Here is a 7137-nt window from a genome sequence, read left to right on the forward strand (position 1 = left end):
AGGTTGGGGGGGGGTCCCCGCTGCCCCAGCGCCCCGCCTCCTCCAATCAGCGGCCGCGCTGCCGGGCAGGGGTTAACCAGGGGACCCCGCGCCGACGTAGGAGGCCGCTCCTCGCCGGGCGGCTGAGGGCGGGCGACGGGCGGCGCCGGCGGACGGGCAGCGACGCGAGGGGAGGTCGGGCGGCCGGGGGAGCCCTGCGACTGCCCGTGGCCAGAGGCCCGGAGGACCCGCCGCCGCCTTTGTCACCGGTCCCCGGCCCGCTGGACTTGTCCGGGCCGGGGCGGTTGGGCCGGCGCTGGAGGGGCTTGGCCGCCCAGGTCCACCCATTCTCGGATCTGCCTCGCCGGCTCCCGCGCCCGCCCAACCCCAGCCCAACCCCTCGGCTCTGCGAGTTTGGGTGAGAAGTGCGGCGGCTTTTCCCAGGGATGGAGTTTAGAAGACGCTAATCCTATCTGCGAGCGGCGGACCCCGCCCGGACTTCCCGGAGGCGCCCGGTTAGTGAGGCGACGGCGCCCACCCGCGTTCGCGGGCTCCCGGGGCCGCCACTCCCCGAAGCAGCCGGCCCACCCCAGCCACGCGCGGCGCCCCGGAGGGCGGGCTGCAGTCCACGTACCTGGCTGGCAGAGCGTCTCCAGGGACAAAAGGTGCTCTGGGATCTGAGCCGAGCCCCCGCCCCCGCCGGGATGCTGCCCTCTGGAAGGAGGGGCGCTGCCCCCAAGGTACTATCCCCGGGCACCCAGGGAGAGGTTCCATTTCAACCTCCGATGAAAAACACGGCCCTCCCAGGTACTTAGGAGGGTCTGAGGGTAAGTGCCAAGATGGAGAAACACGCCGGCCCCTGACAGAATATCTCCTGAGGAATGAGAACTATCTAGTGGGCAAGGAGGGCTTCCTGCATAGCAGAGGGCACCCACTCTGATCCCGCAGCGCCAAGGGGAAAAAAGTCACACTCTTCACCGGCTCCCCTGAGCCAGGACAGTCTCCAGTGCAGCCACCCACCTTATAATTTTCCGCGGATGCTGCCTTGATCAGATGTCTGAAGATGACTTTAAGGACTACAAGCGAATCTCAAGGGGAAAATTCAGACCTTGAACAACAGCCTTGAACTTTTTCAGGGTTAGACAAGTACTCCCAAGTGGAGTTTCTGTCCTTATTTCTTCGTTCTTCTCTTAATTCTTCCATATATTAACAGAACACAGACCTGCCAAAACGACACAGGATGGCGCTTTGCTTTTTGTTAGTTCTCCAACCTTCCAAACCCTTGGGGCACACTGAAGCACTGTGGAAAAACTCCATTAAACCAAGAGTCGTCTTACACCAGATCCCAGACTGCTTGGGAAGTTGGACATGCATGTTCCTAAAGAGAACAGTGTCGGGAGGAGAGAGGAGAGCAGCCAGGGGGTGGGGGGTAGAGGGTAGGAGAAGAGGGCAAGATGGAGGACTAGCACTCGAGGCCAGCCTCCACTGCCTGATAGGGCGGGAGAACCTGAGAGCCCATCCAAGGCAACACAAAAGCCAGTGAGGGTAGGTCCTTAATTGCAGCCAACGATAAAGAAAGCAACTCCATCAAATGACACTGTCTTTTTAAAACTTTATTTTTTTCTGAGACAGACTCTCGTTCCGTCGCCCAGGCTGGAGTGCAGTGGTGCCATCTTGGCTCACTGCAACCTCTGCCTCCCGGGTTCAAGCAATTCTCCCTGCGTCAGACTCCTGAGTAGCTGGGATTACAGGCACGTGCCACCACGCCCTGCTAATATATATATANCACTCAACGGAGTCAGAGGTGTCTTGCAGCCTAGCTCTTTCCACAGACAAGCCTCACGGGCCTGTTACCTAACCTTTTCAAGCTCCTCCAACTGCTTCTGTGATGGAGGGATTTGGGCTAGAGGATTTTTTTTTTTTTTTTTTTTTGAGACGGAGTCTCGCGCTGTCGCCCGGGCTGGAGTGCAATGGCGGGATCTCGGCTCCCTGCAACCTCTTTCTCCCGCATTCATGTGATTCTCCTGCCTCAGCCTCCCAAGTAACTGGGAATACAGGCGCACACCACCACACCCGGCTTATTTTTTGTATTTTTAGTAGAGATGGGGTTTCACAATGTTGGCCAGACTGGTCTGGAACTAACCTAGTGATCTGCCCGCCTACAGGCAGGAGCCACCGTGTCCTGCCTATGATCCCATTTTTTAAAGTAATTTAGGCTGGGCGCAGTGGCTCACTCCTGTAATCCCAGCACTCTGGGAGGCCAAGGTGGGTGGATCACTTGAGGCCAGGAGTTCGAACCAGCCTGGCTAACATGATGAAACCCTGTGTCTACTAAAACTACAAAAATTAGCTGGACGTAGTGGCACGTGCTTGTACTTTCAGCTACTTGGGAGGTTGAGGCAGGAGAATTCGCTTGAACTTGGGAGGCGGAGGTTGCAGTGAGCCAAGATGGCACCACTGCACTCCATTCTGGGTGAGACCCTGTCTCAAAAAAAATAATAATAAAATAAAAGTAATTATTTAAAATAATTATTGGGCCAGGCACAGTGGCTCACACCTGTAATCCTAGCACTTTGGGAGGTCAAGGCGGGCAGATCACAAGGTCAGGAGACTGAGCCCCCCCGCGGCCAACATGGTGAAACCCTGTCTGTCCTAAAAATATTTTTTAAATTGGCTGGGCATGGTGGCGGGCACCTGTAATGCCAGCTACTCGGGAGGCTGAGGCAGGAGAATCGCTTGAATGTGGGAGTTGGAGGTTGCAGTGAGCCGAGGTCGTGCCATTGCACTCCAGCCTGGCCGACAGAGCAAGACTCTGTCTCTAAAAAAATAATAATTGTTATTCTTGACAGGTCAGTGTAGAACAGGTGGGGCATCTGTGGTATGACAGAACTGGGTTCCAGTTCTGTCCCTTCACCTGTCCCAGGTTCCTCATCTGAAAACTGTGACCCAGTGAACCTGATTTCATGAGCAGCTTTCATTAAAATTGAAATAATGTTGGAAAATGCCTTGTGACCGTGCTTAACATAGAGTAGTCACTTAGCCAGTTATTTCCTCTCTTCTTCCCGTTCCTAACAAAATGGAAAAACGTTTGGTTGCTAGGAAAGGGCACTAAGGGGATTTTGTTGTTTGAGACAAAGTTTGGCTCTGTCACGCAGGCTGGAATGCAGTGGCACAATCTTGTCTCACTGCAACCTCCGCCCTAGACAGGAGCCAAGCATAGTGGTGTGCACCTGTCTGTAGTTCCAGCCTCTTAGGAAGCTGAGGCAGGAGGATTGCTTGAGGCCAGGAGTTTGAGTCTAGCTTGGGCAATATACTGAAACTTTGTCTCTTAAAAACAAACCAACAAACAAAGGCCAGGTGTAGTGAGTGGCTCATGTCTGTAATCCTAGCACATTGGGAGGCTGAGGCGGCAGATCACTTGACCCCAGGAGTTCGAGACCAGCCTGGGCAACATGCAAAATTCTGTCTTTTAGGCCGGGCGTGGTGGCTCATGCCTGTAATCCCAGCACTTCGGTAGGCTGAGGCGGGCGGATCACGAGGTCAGGAGATCAAGACCATCCTGGCTATGGTGAAACCCAGTCTCTACTAAAAATACAAAAAAATTAGCCGGGTATGATGGCTGGCGCCTGTAATCCCAGCTACCTGGGAGGCTGAGGCAGGAGAATGGTGTGAACCAAGGAGGTGGAACTTGCAGTGAGCTGATATCGCGCCACTGTACTCCAGCCTGGGCAACAGAGCTAGACGCCATCTCAAAAAAAAAAAAAAAAAAATCCGTCTTTAAAAAAAAATACAAAAGCTAGTTGTGCATGTTGTCATATGCTCGTCGTCCCAGCTACTTGGCAGGCTAAGGTTGGGAGATCACTTGAGCCCAGGAGGTGGAGGTTGCAGTGAGCTGAGAACCCACCACTGTACTCCAGCCTGTGTTATCAGTGAGATTCTGTCTCAAAAAAAAAAAAAGAAAAGAAAAAAAAAAATCTAGGCTATGCTCCCTGTATGGGAAATCTAGTCTAGTTATTTGGCAGAATCAGGCTTTGCAGGCCATATTGTCTCTGTCATGACTACCAACTCTGCTGGTTAAAAGGGAAATAGCCACAAACAATATCTGAAAGAAGGATTGTGGCTGTATTCCAATAAAACTTTATTTGCAAAAACAGGTTGCTGGTTGCAACGTAGTTTTCCAACCTCTACATGATTCTCAGACTTTAGGTTACATCATCATCACCTGGAGGGCTTGCTCAAACACAGATTGCTGGGCCCCACCCCCAGAATGTTTGATTCAGCAGGTCTGGGGTGGGGCTGATATTTGCATTTCTAACAACTTTCCAGGTGAGGCTGGCCAATGATGGTCTGGAAACCACTTTGAAAACCTCTGAAGCTTTTCTCAACTCCCTTATGTCTCTGTGTACATAAAACACTTTATCCCTACTGTAGATGTAGCGTTTAGCGTGTTGTATTAGTTTAGTGATTGGTGTGTGGATCTCTGGGAGCCTTTCTGAATCACCTCCCTAGACTAGTGCCTGACGATAGCAGTTTGCTTCGCATTCATTGACTGAACTGAAACCAGAGGGTCATGGTCATCATCATTGTTCCAAGCCATAGATAGAAGATGAAGTCAGCACCCCCGATCTCAGAGCTCATCAGAGTAGAGCTTGGGCTGGATCCTGCCCTTCTCTGCAGTGAGCAGTTTTGTCTCTGGAGCTCTGTGCAACCTGGAGCCAGCCCTGCCTGGGTTAAGAGGAAAAGGGACTCCCTCCCCGCACCCCCACAGCCTGTATGCAAACACACCAGGAGACATGACCTGCTCAGAGGAGACCTTGAACCAAGGGAAATGAAATGAGAGTGGGTTGGGGGTTTGTCTGTTTAAGTTTGTTATTTTTTGCTTGTAAGTGGACAGTTTTACTTTGTGGTGTGGTGTGTGAATTTGGGGACTTAAATCTAGATGGCTGTCTGCTGTGGACAGCCACTGTTTCTGAATTACAGGGTATTTCAAGTGACCTGTGGTCAGGATGTTTTCTCTCAGATCAGGCAAAATCAGTTGGTCCTGATAATAACCAGGGGAGCCGTCCTTTATCTTGAGTAGAAGAAGCCACAGCGGCCGGGCGCGGTGACTCAAGCCTGTAATCCCAGCACTTTGGAAGGCCGAGACGGGCACGGGCAGATCACGAGGTCAGGAGATCGAGACCATCCTGGCTAACACGGTGAAACCCCGTCTCTACTAAAAATACAAAAAACTAACCAGGCGAGGTGGCGGGCGCCTGTAGTCCCAGCTACTCGGGAGGCTGAGGCAGGAGAATGGCGTAAACCCGGGAGGCGGAGCTTGCAGTGAGCTGAGATCCAGCCACTGCACTCCAGTCCGGGCGACAGAGCGAGACTCCGCCTCAAAAAAAATAAATAAATAAATAAATAAAATAAAATTGGCCAGTCATGGTGGCTCATGCCTGTAATCCTTGTACTTTGGGAGGCTGAGGCGAGTGGATTGCTCGAGCTCAGGAGTTCAAGACCAGCCTGGGCAACATGGCAAAACCCCATCTCTACAAAAAATACAAAAATTAGCTGGGCATGGTGGCACAGGCCTACAGTCCCAGCNAAAAAAAAAAAAAAAAAAAAGAAGCCACAGCTCCCGGGTCCACCTCCCTCTCCTGACTGCCCACCTCCTGGCTTCCTTTTCTTTTTTTCTGAGACGTAGTCTTGCTGTGTTGCCTAGGCTGGAGTACAGTGGCGTGATCTCGACTCACTGCAACCTGGGCGTCCCAGGTTCAAGAGATTCTCCTGCTTCAGCCTCCCAAGGAACTGGGATTACAGATGTGTACCACCTCGCCCAGCTAATTTTTTATATTTTTAGTAGAGACAGGGCTTCACTGTGTTAGCCAGGATGCTCTCGATCTCCTGACCTCATGATCTGCCCACCTAGGCCTCGGAAAGTGCTGGGATTTGCTGGGATTACAGGCGTTAGTCACCGTGTCAGGCCTGCCTCCTGGCTTTTATCCTGGGGGCACTGCAAGTAGAGCCAGGCGTGGGGCCCATGCATCCTTCCCAGCCTCTCTTTCCTGCTGGGCATGGAGGAGGAGGCACTGGCAGGAGCTCCCCATAGGTGCTGCTTAGTAATGGGTTGGCTGCAAACTGCAGGCATGACAGTTACCTTCCTCTTCACGACCCCCAGGCCTCATGAGGCTTACACAGGAATTTCTTTGATTTGTGAAGTCTTAAGACTATACTGCCGGGCGCGGTGGCTCACTCCTGTAATCTCAGCACTTTGGGAGGCTGAGGCGGGCGGATCACGAGGTCAGGAGATGAAGACCATCCTGGCCAACACGGTGAAACTCCGTCTCTACTAAAAACACAACAAATGAGCCAGGCGTGGTGGCGGGTGCCTGTAGTCCCAGCTACTCGGGAGGCTGAGGCAGGAGAATGACATGAACCCGGGAGGCAGAGCTTGCAGTGAGCCGAGATCACGCCACTTCACTCCAGCCTGGGCAACAGAGCGAGACTCTGTCTCAAAAAAAAAAAATTTAAAAAGGCCAGGCATGGTGGCTCACGCCTGTAATCCCAGTACTTTGGGAGGCTGAGACAGGCGGATCACAAGGTCAGGAGATCGAGAGCATCCTGGCTAACACGGTGAAACCCGTCTCTACTAAAAACACGAAAAATTTGCCAGGCGTGGTAGCAGGCGCCTGTAGTCCCAGCTACTCGGGAGGCTGAAGCAGGAGAATCGCGTGAACCTGGGAGGCGGAACTTGCAGTGAGCCGAGATCACGCCACTGCACTCCAGCCTGGGCGACAGATCAAGACTCTGTCTAAAAAAAACAACAAAAAAAACCACGACTATACTGCCTAATCTTTCATGCCTCGCTCTTTCCACATTAATGGGCAAAACCAGGAATAAGGACTGCTGCCCCTCCTGCTCTTGGTTCGGCTCCATGAGAACTGCCAAAAGGCCAGGCAGCATTTGCTGCTCTTCTGGGGTTCAGTTCTGAAAGGTGCGACCCTGCAACCTAGAGCACAGGGAAGTTAGGACAGCAAAGGAGCCGGGCTGAGCTGGCGCTGGCTTAGAACTCTTTCTGATACTCCCTGTTCCCGCCAGCTTGTTAGCCCAGCCTGCCAATCAGTTTTGCATCAATAAACTTTATGTTCTGAGCTTGGCCAGATGAATGAGAGGAGA

Source organism: Rhinopithecus bieti, unplaced genomic scaffold, assembly GCF_001698545.2.
Source record: "Rhinopithecus bieti isolate Rb0 unplaced genomic scaffold, ASM169854v2 scaffold_12928, whole genome shotgun sequence".
Lineage (NCBI taxonomy): Eukaryota > Metazoa > Chordata > Mammalia > Primates > Cercopithecidae > Rhinopithecus > Rhinopithecus bieti.